The sequence below is a fragment of the Anolis sagrei genome, chromosome 2 (assembly GCF_037176765.1).
Source record: "Anolis sagrei isolate rAnoSag1 chromosome 2, rAnoSag1.mat, whole genome shotgun sequence".
In the NCBI taxonomy this organism is placed as follows: Eukaryota; Metazoa; Chordata; class Lepidosauria; order Squamata; family Dactyloidae; genus Anolis; species Anolis sagrei.
This window is the reverse complement of record NC_090022.1, coordinates 135,597,592-135,612,695: the sequence shown is the minus strand read 5'-3', so window position 1 is coordinate 135,612,695 and position 15,104 is coordinate 135,597,592. Positions and strand designations below refer to the sequence as shown.

Below are 15,104 nucleotides of genomic sequence, written 5' to 3'. Positions count from 1 at the left end.
TGCCTGGAGGGATTTGAGTTCTCTCAAGTTTCAACCTGCACAAAGGCAACATCCTAAGCTCTCTTGAGTTTTTCCTCAATGAAAAGGGTCTTAAATAACACAGAAATGCCCTAGACAAAACAAGACCTGTAGACAGGATGGAAAAATCTCAGTTTAAGAATTACCTGATAGAGAAGAAATATGTGCCTATCAATATATGTGTATCCAGGAATGGAAAATTCCTGGCTGGTGCCTTTCTCTTTCTTGGTCTCTCTCTTGGTTATGCTGACCAAGGTAGGAAGGATTAGATTTCGGCTGCCAAAAGCAATATCCCTTCTAGGCTTCTTATTTTTGACTTTTACATGGAGGGAGAGGAGAGAAGTCATGTAGATCTTTTCCAGTTCCTTGCTTTTTGTATTTATAATTCACATATTATTTTCTCATGTGTAACCAATCATAGCTGCCAGTAGGCATCAAGGGTGTCAGGAGCTGGCAAGGGTCCTATGGTTCAGTTGTGCTCTGGGTTTCAGTACTGTAAGCCACCTGCACTAGGGATGGAAAAAATATTAGAAAGTGCTTGAAGCATGGCTGAAAATACTTTTTCTTGATTGTTGTTCTTCCTGAGTGGAAGACAGAATCCTAGAATCTTCAGACATGTTCTTTCTTAATTCTGATTTTTAATATTTTTTAATACTGTTGATATTGAATTTTGTTTTAATGTTTGCATATTTGCATATTGTATATTCTAAATTGTATGCTAATGCTTTTATGTTAAGCCACTTTGAGTTTCATTCAGAAGGGATAAAGCAGGGTGTAAATAATAATAATAATAATAATAATAATAATAATAATAATAATAATAGTGTTTTATCAGATAACATTTGTGCATAGAAGGAAAATTTTCTGCACAGATAATAGAATTTTTGATAGGAAAAAGGTTTTCTGTTGAGATGAGAAACATTGTTTCCTCCACAGAAAATTATGTTTTCTACATACACACACACATACAAAAAGAGTATTTGGGGCCAGAATGCACTTTCCCCAACTATTAACAGTCTTTGCTAACAGTTTTCAATGAGTTTCCAGCAAAGAGGGAGTTTTCTGGTAGGAAATGGGATTAGACATGCAATGCAATTAGACATGCAGAAATTAGCATGGTTTAAGTATCCCTGCCTCATGATTGCTTTATAATTAATTTCTAGAGCTGTGCGATCAATGAAAAAATGTTTCAAAACTCATTACAAAATTAGAGAGTGCCAGCATTTTGTTTCTAAAGTGTTTTTAAAGTAACGTTAGTTAAAATGTTGTTATTAAAATGAGAGAAACAGATTTTTGTTACTTATTCATTATAGTAATTGTGCAAGTGGGAAAACTCCTTCCTGCCTCATTTTTACCGTTATTGGGGTGAAACTTGCTACAATGGTAGAACACATTTACCACTGTTCGCCCATCCAGTTTCAGAATGTTTCACTTATCCATGGATGTTTGGGGACTCTTCAAAGTGTTTATAAACAACATTTTAAAAAAACTACAAGAACCATCTCCTTGAATTTTCTATACAATGACACAAGATAGCAGGAGATCATCCCCCCCCCCCCGCCAACTTTCAGAAATATTCATACTTCTACTGATTTTAGGGAATTTTTAAAGTTTTGACAAATACCTTTTAAAACAAAAAGCCACAACATGAATATGAATATCTCTCATATTAACCAATATAACTTCCATTTAGGGATTTCTTCCCAGCCCAGCACAGAGATTTACTTACTAGAAGTATTAGTCAGTTCTCCTCTTTACAGGTTCAACAGTTTATTGGAACTCTTGGTGGCTGATGTTAGGGAAGGACAAATCTCACTCTCCACTATTCTGATTGGTGCTTTCTGATGATGATGAATTCTGGGAAATATAGTTAAAGGCAGGGCTTTTTGAATTCTCTGGTATAGAGCTCCTTCCCTTCCCAAACTACATTCCCCAGAATTCTGTGCTTACTCAGCCTCTTTCCTGGTGAACTCTCCTTTATTCCAGCTGCTTCCCTCTCCTAATGGTGAGAGGCAATTAATTTAAATGCCCCAGAGTTTGGTGGAGACTCCTTTGGAGGCTTTTAAAGAGAGGCTGGATGGCCATCTGTTGAAAGTGCTTTGAATGCGATTTTCTTGCTTCTTGGCAGGGGTTGGACTGGAAGGCGCATGAGGTCTCTTCCAACTCAATACTTCTATGATCTATGAAAGGCAGTCTTTTTGGCTTTGCTTTGCTTCCCTGTGCTGAAAATGAAGCTGACTTTGGGAGGCTTCCGAAATTTGCAAAATGCAAAAGAAAAAAAAGTATTTTTTTATTCTTAAGGTTATGGAGCAGGCCACATGCACATGTCAGATACTGTGTCGTAAGTATGAATTTAACAAATTTGATACAACTTACGATTACTAATGAAAAAAAGTTGCAAGCCCCTAATAATTTCTAAAGGAAAATTGCATGCACTATTATGTCAAGAATTGCATGAACTGATCAGTAGACTTAGACACAATTGAAATTAGCAGATAATATATTCTATAGGTTACTCCATGTTGTCCATTTCCCCCATATTTGTGCATTCATTCTGCAAAATGCCACCAATGAGAGTTTAACCTCTATATGTTTGGAACTTAATGGGATAAATTCTTGGGGAAAGTGATCTCTCTCATACCCACATAGTTCTGTTACAGATTAGTATTCTACATGCTTATTTATAAGAATTATTCATCTGCACTCACTTTTGCATGTAGTTTAGCTTTGAGAGAATGTGTTTTAAAAGACTGCAAGTTTCTTAGCTGAACTGTGTTAAGGAATATGTCTCAAGCTTACCCTATAATGAATATTTCAGAGCCACAAAATGTCACAATTAAAGTCTTTCTGTTTGTAGGACACTGTGTTCCTTTTGGAAACTCTTTATTTCTTGATGACCACTGATTCACACTTAACTCCATCAGGCACACAATTCTTCTCTTTGATAGAAACGAAGTCCCTTACTCTCCTTTTCCTTGGAAATTGACACTCAACAAGACAAACAGAAAAACTGGGAGAAAGAACAAAACAAAAATCACAATGTTCTGTCTTAGTAACATTTAATTATGTGTTACCTAAGAAGCCTTGATTGCAAATATTTGTATTCTTAATGGGATGTTTTGTTTGACCTAGTATATCTTCCTTCTTCTCACTGCTGTTGAAATTCTGGCTTCGACATGTTTCAATTGCTTTTATGAATGTTGCAGCACATTTGTGATGGGGTAGGCATGGTGACAAACAAACCGACTGCCTGTCACCTGATTCTCAAGGTGCCAGCAGCTACCTAAGCAGATTCCTGTAGCTAAATTGCAACTTCAAATGGGGGTAAATGTTTAACCAAGATCTTTGGAGTTTGCAGCTTTGGAATCAATGTATTTGTAACCCAGCCTTTGTTTTTTTACTTTACGTTTTCCTGACAGAAGACATGAAGGTAGCAAAGGAGCAACAGTAAGTGACTATATATGTATTTAAATTATATTAAACACCTGGACATATTAAGGGAAAGTCAGAATATGCCCAGAGGTGGGTGATCAAAATGGACAAAGGTCTGGAAGCCAAGCTCTATGAGATTCAGCCTAGGGAGCTAGATGTGTTTAACCTAGAGAAGAGATGGTGACATGATAGCCGTGTTTAAATATTTGATGGGATGTTATATTGAGGATGGAACAAACTTGTTTTCTTTGGCTGTAGATAGTAAAACATGGATCAATGGATTTAAACTACAGAAAAAGAGGTTCCACTCCTTGGTAAGAGCTGCTTGACAGGGGAATATGCTACCTTGGAGTATAGTGGAGTCACCTTTTCTGGAGGTTTTTAAATAGAGTCTGGGTGGCCATCTGCTAGGAGTGTTTTGATTATGTGTTGCTGCAAGGCAGAGGGTTGGACTGGATGACTGCTAGCCTCTTCCAACTCTTATGATTCTATGACCACCTGTAATAGTAGCTCATACTGATTTTCTGTACAAGGAAATAGCCAAAAATACATCAGGATTGTCTCAGTAAGAAGAATGATCTTTTAGAGCAGAATTTCTCAAACTGTGCTCATCGAGATGTTTTGAACTTCAGCTCCAGCAATTCCTAATAGCTAGAAAGCTGTTTGGGAGCTGAAATCCAAAACACCCAGAGGAGCACAGTTTGAGAAACACTCTTTTAGAGGCTGGGAATAAAGGTGTGGGGGACAGCATACAACATGGTTGGCACTAAAGGTTTTATGAATACAAATTATTTTCTTAGCATGCAAAAACAATTTGTATTGTTGCCAAGCTGGTTGGAATCCCTAAGCAAAGTTCTTTTGGTTGTGGTGAGAAAATATTTTGCCTGTGTGTTGACCTTGGTCTTGCCAAGCTTGAAATCTTAATATGGTATAGGGAGAACTTTCAAATGCACTCACAATTCAGCAACAGGGTGGGCTATGAGTCCCTCTTATGAAAATAGGAATGTTCTCTGCGCCATAATATCCTTGGAGTAATTTATTTGAGGACTGTTAGAATATGAAATCCACATGGGTTGTGAAAGACTCATAATCAGGAGTGAGCAGGAAATCTAATCTAATGAAAGGAAAGCAATCACAGTGAATTTGATGTGATGCTAAAACAAGGGCTCCATGCAAAAGAGATCCTAATGGGAATGTAACTTTTTCCATATGTGTTCTTCTGTAGGTATTTTTCCATGGAGGAAAAATGTTCCATTGCAATGCAAGCCTTTCTTTCTTTCTTTCTTTCTTTCTTTCTTTCTTTCTTTCTTTCTTTCTTTCTTCTACTCATTTTTTGTAATGTTGAAACTGGAGGTTAAGGACTTAATAGGTAAAGTTCAAAGGAAAAACTCTCCCCGATGAAAACTTATTTGGAGGAATATGGGTTTTGTTGTCTTGAGACAAAATGGACCTAGATCGTAATTTGCCCTGTAAAGTCCAACCAATGCCTCATGAAAGAAAGAAAAAAGTTCTACTGCAATGCAAGTTTATCTTTCTAATTATCCATTAATTTTTGTACTTGAGTTTGGAGACTGAGGAATTATTGGATGTGAATTTCCAGGGAGAAAATTACTCAGGAAAACTTATTTGGATGAATATGGGTTTTTTGTTTATTGAGAAAAATATGCTGGATAGATTTTCCAAAACTGATATTGGTTATGTGCTATGGTGCTAGATTACTCAGATTCAGTGTCGACTGGAGTAACTCTAGCGATGCATTAAGTAAAATATTATCTTAAAAACATTTTGTCTCTCTTCTTGAATGCAACACTGAGCATGTCCTCCACTTCAACATGCAGGAGTCTATTCACAGACAAGTTGACATAGACAGGATTTGAAAACAGTTGGCTTCATAAAATTGCAGTTTTTGGGTTTGAGAGGAAAATGCTTTTGTTAAGACCTCTGGGTTTGAAGGGAGGATCACAGTGACCCTTTGTATCTATAGAATCTGTTATTTCCAATGATTATGTATTACCAAGCCCCATATTACTAAATGACAGTAATATGAGCACACACCCACTGAAGAGTATGCATTCACATCACTACCATTTACCAGCTTGGATGTAACTGCCCACATTCTTTTCATATCCTGGAACTGAACCCCTGTAGATAAGATAGATCCACTATTAAGTTTGAAAAGTCACTGTAGTTTAGATGCAGGAAAGGTTCTTGATGATTCCTCACTTTCTGTTATGGTTTGTTCCCTCCTGGGTAATTATTATTGCTGGGGGTAGGGAAGGTTCTTCGTGACTTGTGACTTTATGTTCCCAGGAGTTAAAGACATCAAGCACAATTCAAATGAAGAATTTCAGGTGGGAGGGGAGTGAAGCAAAAAAAGGGGCATAAGTGTCTTTGTCAACATAGGTTTTTCCATGAGTTTGGCTGACTCAGAAGCTGTGTATTTCTGATAAGGGGTTACCTGCTGTGATAACCAAGATGGCAGTTTTTAGTCACAATGGATTTGTATAAACCAGCGATTAAATGCACAATAGCATTTCATAAAACCTACAAGGGAATAGTTCTTTCAAAATCTAAAGCAGACATTTACTAATCTGTGTTCTTAATCTCTAGAATTTTTCTTTGAAAAGATTGCCAATCTAGTTCAAATATCACTGTGTTCTGGGCAAGAGACTGAAGAGACAATGTGACTGGTGATCACGATGGCTTTATTCATGTCTTAGCATGGATGTCTCAAGATAAGGCTGCTGAGCAGAGATGCCCCATGGATTTATTGCTGCAGAACATTTCATATTTATGTCTTAGTTTTAAGATCATTCATCCTCGGACTGCTCCAGTTTATACAGGAACAATCCTGCTGTGAAACCTCTATGGGAAATAATACAGCCCAGCACCTAGGTCCCCTGTAAAACAGACAGTGGATTCAGTGCCTTTTCAGCAACAAATCCACGTGTTTCTGAGTCCTTGTGCCATTTCTTCACTGGTAATTTCATTTCCATCTGTCATCACAAACTCACTTTGCATTGTTGCAAGGTGTTACTGGATTGATTTACTCTAAAGTAAGTCCAACTGAGTTTACTGCTATTTACTTGAAAAAAGTGAATATTGGATCACAGTGTAATTATAGTCACTAAAACTGATCTGCCACATACCTTGCGGATAATGTGCCATCAAATGTAATGTGCACCTCAATTTTCAATGGATTTGCCCTTGAATGTAATGCATTCATTATCACTCACATAGTATGTCAGGGAGGCAAGTAGCATGAATGAGGCCATTTGGGAAGACATATCCCTTTGTCAGGCAAACTCACCAGCCTCAAACAATTCCCAACTGGCATCATTCACACCTTCAAAACTGAGGCACTGGGGTTTGAAGACCTTGTGAACGAGGCCATGGGAACCTCGTGGGACAGTGTCGGTGAAAGAGGTGAGAGACTCCAAGGGCTAGCCTGGAGGCAAGATCTTGGCTGAGTGTCAGGATTGACTGGGTTGTCCTGCGTTTAAGTGGTCTTATCAGTTTATGAATTTGTTGTGCATTTTTCTTACTGTTGAACAAATTGGATCTTTGAACTGTAATAAAGTTTGATTGATTGATTAAATGACTGGGACAATATACAATAACATAGATGGGTTCCTGAGTGAAATGTATATAACAAAAATACCACTTGTATAACATAAACAATGATATAATTCAACAACAGTATATAAATATGTTGCACTGTTAACCTCACAGCGACAACAAACAGTATGGTACAGACTTTTAGTACAGTCATATTTTCTTATAAGTAGCTTTAGTAACAGCCTACCACAATTCAACAACAATATATATACATGCTGCACTGTTAACCCCACAGCGACAACAAACAATGTGAATTGAAGGTGCACCTCAATTTTGGCAGTGTAATTTAGGACCTCTTCACATGGGGCAAAAATGCCCCATTTCACCGCCTTCATGCAAGGCTTTGACGGGGCCTGCCATGTGGCAATTTGCCCTCCACAACAGGGGGGAGAGTGTCATGCGGGTAACTAATGGAGATGCCCGCACTTTTGGCCCCCAAAGCTGATTTGATGGCAGAAAGGGTGGCAGGGCGATGTGCGTTGCTACACATTGCCACACATTGCCACGCTTTTTGCCATGTGATGAGGAAAGGAGGGAGGGTGCACGGGGCACCATGCACACCTTCCCTTTTGCCAGCAAAAGCCAGCAAGATGGAATGGCCCCGCTGGACCATGTGACAAGTCAAAAATAGCAAACATTAGACTCAAGTTAATATGATATCTGCTGAGAAGTTAATCACAGTAAGTTTGGCGAGTCTTCTGGGCAAATGGATATAGGTATTGCATTCTGACTGCTTCTATAGGCTCTGATGTCTTCTTTTTTCCATTCAGGTCTATATATACAAAATTGGAATGAGGTGCTAATTAAACATATGGAAAATTTCAATGTGCACAATTAACTGTATACAAGAAGATCACATTTCTAACATTTCTCATACTTTAAAAAATCAATTGTAACTAGAAAACAGCAGGAAATCAGCAAGATAAAACTCTTCTCCTTTAACTTTTATGTTAATTTTAATAGTTTTAATAGACCTTTAGCCTTCTCTACCAAAAGAGTGTTGGTGACTCACCAAACTACAACACCTAGGATTCTGTAATATTGAGCCATGGCAGTTAAAATGTTGTCAGACTGCATTAATTATGTGGCATAGATGCACCGCACCCTTAATGAGGGAAATAAAAATGTGGAGGTTGCAATAAAAGTGGAATCCCCCAGCTACCTCCTGAAATGTTCCAGAATCCCAGAATTGCCACATATATAGAGCAGACCAATGTTAAAGTGTAAAATCTTAGGGTGGATTTAGACAGAGATTGTTCCCTATTTAGGTACTGATAAACGTTGATACTAAGAATGAGAATGATTATGATAACTTCTCTGTTGCTGTTCTCATTTCCCTCTTCTGCTCATTATATAACAAGCGTATAACCATGGTTGACTATGCTGTATCACTTTTGTTTACTAGCATACTTTTTGATGGTAATTTATTGGTTTAAAAGGAACAATAACAATAAGCTGAACATAAGAATTTACTTACTCAATCAGACCAGTGACTTTTCTCATGCTTCTTTCTAGATGTCCTTACACCATTTGCCAGTGACCCTATTTGCCAGTGAAGTCACTGGCAGCCAATTCTTTGAGTTGAGGAACTCACTTAATTGTGGTAATATGGGACACACATATTGCTTAGACCACAGTCTACTTGTGTTAGTGGATGACTTGGGGAACTGGCAGCCAATAACAATTTTGTAAAGTAGTAGAAGTAGATGAAGTCTTCCCCACCACCAACAAAAATTGTGTTGAGCAACTTAAGGGAAATGTGGTCCCTTTCTTACAAATTCTGTATTTAATAATATTGTTTCACTGAAAGGAGCCTATGGTAAAATTATTTGTAAAGAAAATTTTCTTGGAATTGTTATGAAACACAAGGAACATGGGAAAGACTATGGGACATCCTCCATGCCCCAGATTCTGTAAACAGACTGAGGTTTGGTGCTCATAAGTCAGAGGTGGTTTTGAGGCAGAATTTGAGACACCAGCATTTGCAGAACACTTAATTGCAAAGATGCGTAAAATTATATTGAAAATGTAAGTGGAAGTTGAGCAAGTGAAAGACTGTATGATTAATTGGCATCAAAATGTAGGTCATGGCATTAAATTGGAACAATAAGGATAATGTAGGTCAGGGGCTGAAATGTACTTTGAGTTATGACCTGAAAGAGAAACTTTACAAAGTAATGTGTAGATAAAAGTAACACCCAAACAAAGGTCAAAAGTTCAAAATTTTAGGATAGAGATAAAGTGGACCATCTTGGGAGGAGAGCAATGTCCAATCTTGATAAAATAGTGAAGAGTAGAGACATCACACTGGCAACGAAGATCCGCATAGTCAAAGCCATGGTATTCCCTGTAGTAACCTACTGATGTGAGAGCTGGACCTTAGGGAAGGCTGAGTGAAGGAAGATAGATGCTTTTGAGCTGAGGTGTTGGAGGAAAGTTCTGAGAGTGCCTTGGACTACAAGAAGATCCAACCAGTCCATCCCCCACGAAATAAAGCCCGACTGCTCACTGGAGGGAAGGATACTAGAGACAAAGTTGAAGTACTTTGGCCACATCATGAGGAGACAGCAAAGCCTAGAGAAGACAATTATGCTGGGGAAAGTAGAAGGCAAAAGGAAGAGGGGCCGACCAAGGGCAAGATGGATGGATGGCATCCTTGAAGTGACTGGACTGACCTTGAAGGAGCTGGGGGTGGTGATGGCCGACAGGGAGCTCTGGCGTGGGCTGGTCCATGAGGTCACGAAGAGTCGGAGGCGACTGAAAGAGTGAACAACAACAAAAGTGGGCACCTTTTCCCATATGCAGTGGACTTGTGGTAAAGCAAAATAGTTCTGAGTAAAATTATATTGTGTGATTTTAAAAAATCGAATGTAAAATTGCAGATAAACCAGAATTATATTTGCTGATATTATGGGAAGATCAACATGAAAAGAGTTCTACAGTATATGATAATGTCAGCAAGACTTTTAAATGCACAAAAGTGGAAAACTGAAAAGATCTTATCAACAAAAATGTATGACTTAAATGAAATGGACAGATTGACAATTTATAAACCAACATCTGCCCAGCTCTGTCTTGAAGTAAAAGACATAGTTAAATGCAAGCATCACAATTGGCATTTATTTCTTATTTAAAAACAAGATTATTCTGCTCCTTTGTGAAATTTTTCATACATGCAATTGCAGCAGAAGATTTCATTTCATTTTTATTGCCTGCACAAGCTGTGACATGGCAATACATTTTGGTGAGATTGTGGGTGCAGAAGATAACATGAGTACATTTTAGGACAACTTTAGATGCTCCACACTTTGATATGCCTTCCAAGATCCTTCTTTAACACCTATGACAATAAAATTGTAATACATGTGTGTCATAATAGATCACCTCTTCTTAACTGTGCTGCCGTGTCACTCAAAGCAAGAACTTAAAATCATTTTAAATACAAAGTTGCTTCTGTAGTATTTCTCAAGCATCACACAATAGGTGAGCTGAAGGGATATAAATCTTTATGTCATTGTTGTACATGAGGATGAAGTTGTTTTTGAGGTTTCTCTTTGCTGTTGGGACAATGAGAACTTTTGCACATTTTCTTCATTTTTTTTGAATTTTGAATTTTACCCTTTTTCAAAATTTAATAGTCCCTACTGCTATTACGTTAATTTGCTTTAAAATCTTCCATAGTGCTTCCAGTGAAATAAACAATGTGTCATGATCCTTACACTAATATATATCTGAGAGCACATCTACACGGTAGAATTAATGCACTTTAACTGCCATGGCCCAATGGCATAGAATCATGGGAGTTGTAGTTATAGAAGGTCTTTAGCCACTCTTCTCAGTAGTGCTCTGTTTCATCAAACTACAAAGGATTCCACAGTAGTAAAAATGGTGTCAAACTGCATTAATTCTATAGTTCAGATGCACTCTAATATTTCTAAATGTGGCATTTTACTTTATTGAAAACTCTTGCAAGCTTTAACTATTTTGATGGAGAATCTTGACACACTGAGATATTTTTCTCATAAAAGACAAGAATATTTCTGAATATTCCTTACATCCCTAGTGTACTGTAGTCAGATGAGTCGATGCTGAAGAAATAGGATTTCACATTAGCCAGTTTTCCTGAGATATATTTAGCAGTTTGGAATGCTCATAATTTGATGAACAGTTGCTGCCTCGTGTGACAGATGGTTGTAAAACGATCTGTCTAGAAAGGCTATATAAGGTCAGATAACACATGTCCTTTTGCACATTAACAGCACTGGTGTGCATGCTATGTTGGGGAGATATTGCAATATGAAATCTTTCTAGATTTTCTGCAAAATATACTCCTTGCATCCCAACCTTTTCTCCCATACTCATTTTCAGAAGGTTCATGTAGTAGTTGTACCCGTATTTCAACCTGATAAAGAGTTTCATTTTTGTGGGTTCCTGGGGGCAGATCAATGTGGTTCATAGGCAGGAGCTGGTTTGTAGGTGGCTTTTCTTAAAATGGAAGTCAATCTACGATATATGCACACTTCTCTTTTTGTGGTATATTATCCACCCCACCACTGCCCCTCAAAAATCAGTAAGAACTGACCACATATCTTCTTGCTCTCATGGACAACAGAATCTTCTGCATGCTTTGTCCAACATTAGGCAACAAAACCAAGTAGTCTTTCATCTACAACTGCATATCAAATAAAACTTTTCTGAAAAATGCTTCATCATGATACCATCAACTTGACACAATCACAAGGATCCTTTCATCCAGACAAAAGAGTGGTTTTTGGTAGAGAATGTCATTGCCTCACAAGATGGGCTCCAGCACTAAAAGGAGAAGACTTGTTTGATGCTTGATAGTAACAGACAGTAATTACTGCAAACAAAATCACTGGCTGTCAGTGAAAGGAAATTGTTTTGCAATATTCTCAACACAAAATGGTGGTGGTGGGGAGTTTCTGTGTTTAATTTTTCTCAGCACTAAATATGTTGTTTTTCCTTGTACAGTTTCACAATAATGAAAATTCAGTAGCTGTCACTGTTTGTAGGGGTATCTCCAATGCATATTAAAATACAAAACATCCAGCAATATAAAACTTCATTTCTGTTTCTAAATGGTTGCAAAAGGTTGCAAGCCTGATGTGTGGAGTTTCAAGATCCCAGATCTGTGTCCTAGTTCTGGGAACAGCTCATTTGGTGGGAACAAGGAAGAGGACCTTTTCGATGGCTGATCCTAGATCTGGAACTCCCTCTTTAGAGAGAATGAAGAGAGGCTCACTGGTGATGATAGTGTGATTGGTATGGGGGAGGGGGTATACTTTTAAAATAAAGTTTTAGTTGTATTTTAATATTTTTGTGTTACATAACACAAAAGATTTGATTGGGGGTTTTTTTTTACATTCATATTTCAATGCATTTGCTCTGTTTTACTTGTATGGTGTCAAGTTCGCTATGATCCATCTTGAGTTCCTACATCAAAAGAAAAGCAGAATAAAATAAAATCAGTCAATACATGGAACTCTCTCAATACAGTAAGCCTTTCATATTCTTGGGGGATGTGTTCCTGGCCAGAGTGCCATTAACTGAAACCTCAGACACAACTACATTTAATTACCTAACTTCTGGCCCCAACAGGTGAGCTGGAAGACCTAAGGATTTCTAAAGAGATGTCCTCTCTAGGAATTTGTTTGTTCCTCCACTGCAATTATATGGCAACATCCATGAAACATATGCCATAGAATCATGTTAAAGACCTAGAAAATATCTAGAGAAATCATTTTCTCTAAGGCTCAGATAGGGACACCATGAATATAAATTCCATAGCTACATAGGTCTTACTAAAAAATTTTATGAATTTGATGGTTATTGAATTGTATGGAAGTTGTGAAACTCTGCTATTTGGTTTCATGTTCAGTGTCAGTGACAACAGTGTTTTATGCATGATTATGCATGATTATTTATGACCTCACATAAGCATGCATTTCTCAGAAACCACCTGTGTTAAAATAAATGGTGCTTCATTCTTCCTTCCTCACACTGAAGATTATCAAAGCTAAAATGGGTTCTTCCAAATCCTACTAATGGGCTTAAGAAAGAAAACATTGTGCCCAGTCAAAAGCAGATCTCAGGGCTCTGAGAAACTGGTTCACAGCTGTTGTAAAAGCGTGTATGTGTGCATGAATCACATACTATTGCCTTATTCATTACAGTTAAGCCAGACAGGAGGTGGAAAATAGATTCCTTGTTGTTACTATTTACATAGAGAAAAATACCACTCTCAGAGCTATATTCCTACTGCTGGGCTCAAGCTGAGCAGAAGGGTGGCCATCCTTGCTGGAATCTTCAGTGCTGGTAACCTTTATCTTCAATTTCCTTTACCATTCCTGGCTGAGCAGTTTAAACACCCTTTCCTAAACTACAAACCCCAGAATTCTGCAGGAGGCAGCAACCGGATTTAAAGAGAATTCATGCTCTAATATGATGATAACCTAAGACACTCTACTGTGAACACCCGCTGGGTACCTATGGGCACATCATACTCTCTCAGCCTCAAAGGAAGAGCCCTGAACAAATTTTGCTGACAAAGCCCTGTGGTAGGTTCATCTTAGGGTTACCATAGGAGAGTAACAACAAAACAAAGCCATATGACTAAAAAAAAAAAACACCATGATGCCTTGTGTCACAATCAATGCTAGTATACAAGATGACACTCTGGAGTTTTATCTGAAGTATTAGCTGAAGGTCTAAAATAAAATAACAGCCCAAGTGGACAGGTTTATGGAAACTGAACTCTGTTACTTGACACTAAAGGTAAAGGTTTTCCCCTGACATTAAGTGCAGTCTTGTCCGCCTCTGGGGGTTGATGTTCATCTCCATTTCTAGGCCGAAGAGCTGGTGACAGTTCCAAGATCATGTGGCTGGCATGACTAAATGGAGCGCTGTTACCTTCCTGCCAGAGTGGTATCTATTGATCTACTCATATTTGCATGTTTTAGAACTGCTAGGTTGGCAGAAGCTGGGAATGTCAGTGGAAGCTCAGGCCGCTCCCTGGATTTGAACCTGTGACCTTTTGATTAACAAGCTCAGCAGCTCAGCGGTTTAACCCACTGCACCACCGGGGTCTCCTTCTTGACACTAGGAAACAATTTTAAAAGTGAATCTGACCTGCAGGTTTTTTATCTGCTTTCAGAAAATTCCCATAGCTTTTTCATAGTAAAAAGAAAAATCTGTTTGCATGGGGAATTGGTAATATTCCATTAAAAACCTTAGAATGTAAACAAGAACATCTCTTGTCAAAATGTCATATAGATAAAAAGCAGAAGTATCTGATACAAGACATTTCCCTTCACAGATCAGTTTATAGGCATAGCTATTTTGGCCTTGCAGCAAAATACAACAAAATGTAAAATCCACAAAACAGTGATATCTTTATTGGAATAATTAAAAAACACAAAATATATCACGAAACCATTCAAAGTGTCATTGACTCTATCTGGCAAATACATTAACAATAAAACAGAAAAAGTGACTATGTTAAAGTTACAGGCTTACACTTTGTCTCAGATGTTCTGGAGTCTAGGCAAAGGAACAGGACTGTCCAGCTCATTACATTTTTTTCCTGATCAAAAATACTGCAAATAGGACAACCATTTATTAACCATTCTCAGTGAGGTTTTCCAATCGCATTTCACACATGGCTTGTTATAAGGCAATGAGCATATGGAAAACAGGAAAATTAAACACAGATTAGATCAGTTTTAACTGCCTTGTATAACCTGGTGTTCTTGGTTGCACATATTTACCTTTACCATAATAATAATGTAATTAGACCTGCTCATGTGAAAATAATTCATATTTTGAATGCCCTGCCTCCTGATATTTTGAATAAGTTAGTGCTTTATATTGGCAAACTACATACTGGTTTTTTTCTCATTGCTTTTCATCAGATTCACGTAATTCCAATATACAAAATATTCCTAGCTATACAACAAAATTATGTGTGACAGATTCCAGGAGATGGGAGGCTTGAATTAGAGTTAAGATAATGACCA

The 15,104-nt window shown here is 37.8% G+C and overlaps 1 protein-coding gene across 1 annotated transcript in view; it reads left to right on the top strand.

Annotated features, from left to right (window-relative positions):
- Positions 1-3,389: 3,389 nt before the first annotated feature.
- Positions 3,390-15,104, top strand: part of KCNJ16 (potassium inwardly rectifying channel subfamily J member 16) — a 64,785-nt gene continuing 53,070 nt past the window's right edge. The window contains exon 1 of the mRNA XM_060764219.2: positions 3,390-3,465. The gene's annotated coding sequence lies outside the window, so the exon portion shown is untranslated. The remainder of the gene's footprint in view (positions 3,466-15,104) is intronic.